Source organism: Tupaia chinensis, unplaced genomic scaffold (assembly GCF_000334495.1).
Source record: "Tupaia chinensis unplaced genomic scaffold, TupChi_1.0 Scaffold000078_1, whole genome shotgun sequence".
Classification (NCBI taxonomy): domain Eukaryota; kingdom Metazoa; phylum Chordata; class Mammalia; order Scandentia; family Tupaiidae; genus Tupaia; species Tupaia belangeri.
In genome coordinates, this window is record NW_006159539.1 from 620,605 (window position 1) to 623,197 (window position 2,593).

General features: G+C 49.8%; 1 protein-coding gene across 1 annotated transcript in view; it reads right to left on the bottom strand.

The window, feature by feature from the left end:
• Positions 1–36: 36 nt before the first annotated feature.
• Positions 37–2,593, bottom strand: part of HMG20A (high mobility group 20A) — a gene marked incomplete in the record, with an annotated part of 49,012 nt that continues 46,455 nt past the window's right edge. Inside the window, 1 exon segment of the mRNA XM_014584986.2 lies at positions 37–771.

Below are 2,593 nucleotides of genomic sequence, written 5' to 3' on the forward strand. Positions count from 1 at the left end.
CTTTCCCTCTCTCTATTTACCAACAGCCTTTCCCTCAGCAAAAGTGCTCCACCAGACGTCGCCAATGGATGGGGATGGGAGGCCTCACTGGGGCTGGGACTGAACGCCTAGAAAACAGCAGCGCAATCATGGAGCCGGGCTGACGGTGGCACCCACCGGGCGCACAGCCTCCTCCGCAGGGCACTGGCAATGGGAGCCCTTTCTTTGGAGTCACAGCAGGGCGAGGGCAGGAGAAGATGGGGCCATCAGACCCTGCTGAGTGACAAAGCCCAGAGGTCAGCAAATGGAGATGTATAACTTGGTCGGGGGGCGGGGGGAAGGGAAGCAAATAATAACCCCAACGCTATTTAAAAAAGTGACAGCTAGGAAGGAAAGCTGAAGCTCCAGATAAAAGGGCCTATTGGAACAGCAGCAACGGGAAGTCCTCCTTTCTGCTGCAGACGATGTCAGTCTCGGGGTCACCCAGTCGCAGAGTATATGCAGATCCACCCGGACAGGAATGGGAAGGACAGGAAAATGAAGATGTGGGAGAGCGGTGGTATGTTTCTAAAGCTTCACACACAGGACGATTCCACAGGAAGCTCGCATACGTGTTCCCGGGCTGCTCCCTCACACAGCTTCCCAGGGTGAGGGCGTCTCACGCACCGACAACTCTTCCACCAGCAAAGGGGTCTGTACTGTTCTCTGCCCCCACTCGGTTCAAATTTCCACGGATGGCTTCTTATTCCTCACAAATAAAAACACTTACAGAACATCTTGGAGCTCTAAGACCTGTAGGGTTAGGGGGGGAAAAGACAATGACACTCAGAAGGCAAGCACCGATCAGAAGGGGTCGGGGCTACAGATTTTAAAGAATGCTTTGCTCTGCTCTTCTAAGGGTTCAGGGGAAGAGCAGGGAGGATGCAAACTCAGGAGCTCTGAAAGGTGCAGGCAGGTAACCTCGGCGAGATGGCGCAAGTCACAGTACAGAGGGCGACGTGGCACTGCTTCGGTTCAGCCTCAGTCGCAGTGGGCGGAGGAAACCCAGCAGCTAAACTCATGAAAGCAGCTGTGACGAGGAAATCTGACGACGGAAAACTAGCACTCTACTCTAGTCCAAAGGGGGTATGTTCATCACAACCAGCCTCCTGCAGGTATGAACCTAGGACGCCTGCATGGCGGGAACCGACAGCATGCATACGAGCAACACGCGCTCTCTACTGATCACAGTGTAGTCCCAGGAAAGACTGCTTCTCCAGTTCTCATATATGGCCACGTCTTATCACTTGGTTTAACTGAAATCAGCCAACATAGAGTTTTAACAGTTACATAAAGGGGTCACCTCTCAAAAATCACTCCTATGGCTTCCTCCCACGACACTCATTTCTTGGCACTCACAGCCACAAGACGACGGCTAGGGTGGTAGTTTTTCCATGGTATAGCTGTAATTTTGTAATGGGCAGAACAAAATTTCTTAACACTGTAATATGTTCTGCATTGTAATACTTTCATTTATTTATTTATTTAGAGATTTTTGCTATATGGTGTGTGCACTTGCAAGAGAGAGAGATAGAAAGCAAGAAATCACCTTCCAGGGGAATGGCCACACCGCAATCCCTTCTCCTCCATTCTCCTCTTGGGACTTCGGGTACGTACGCAGACACACCTAGCATGAGTTTCAAGTTGCCGGGTCCAGGACTCAAACCGCAATCAGTCATATGGGAGTCCAGCAGTGTAACCACTTCATCTGCCGGTCTAGTTCAAGATTCCACCTACATCTACCCACTCCTCCTCACGGTGATGTTTTAGGGACCCCACTGCATCAGAGTTCAGATCCATGCGTCCCAGTCCTGGATTTTCGCACTCGTCTGCACGGATACTCTCAAGCAAGATGTCTCACCTCTTGTGGATTCAGTTTCTTTCTATGTAAGATGTTGTGTTTCTAAAGGTCCCTCCCAGCCCTAATGTGCTCCCCTAAAACTTGTGGACCTTCATTCACTTGTTTCTGACAGTGGATGGAACCTTTGCCAAGCTCACGTCAGAGTAATTAATTGCACCACGAGTGTAGGGACATCGGGCCTCACTGTCTGTGCGTATTTGTATAACCAGGACAAGCTAGTATTAATCACAGTCTTTGTAATTGCTCCATTTGACAGTCTTGGGGTACAGGGAACTATCTGTTCTTAGGTGTGCTTGGATGGCTACATTGTGAGACTCCGTAGTAACATAACAATTCACATTTCCAGGTATTTTTCAAGGGCAAAATATCAGTAGGTTAAAATCAAGGATGATGATAATATTCTAGGTTTTCAAAGACACCTCAAAAAGCAGATAGTATCGTTTAAGATGGGTGAAGCTCTAGGAGCGCCTTTCTGGAAAAATGCTCAAAATGGAAACCACTCTCGGCTCCGCACTTGCACTCACTGCCCTCCGCCTACACGCGGGGACGCCATGTCATCACCGACTGTTCTCCTTCCCGACCTCCCACGCTGTTCTCCCGCTCTCTCTTTCCTGGCCTATGAGAAAAAACCAGGTGAAATGAGAAGGATGATGGACTCCTGCAAGTCCCAGGCCTGGATGTACAAGCTGTTCCCTTCATAAGCAGCAGCAGGAA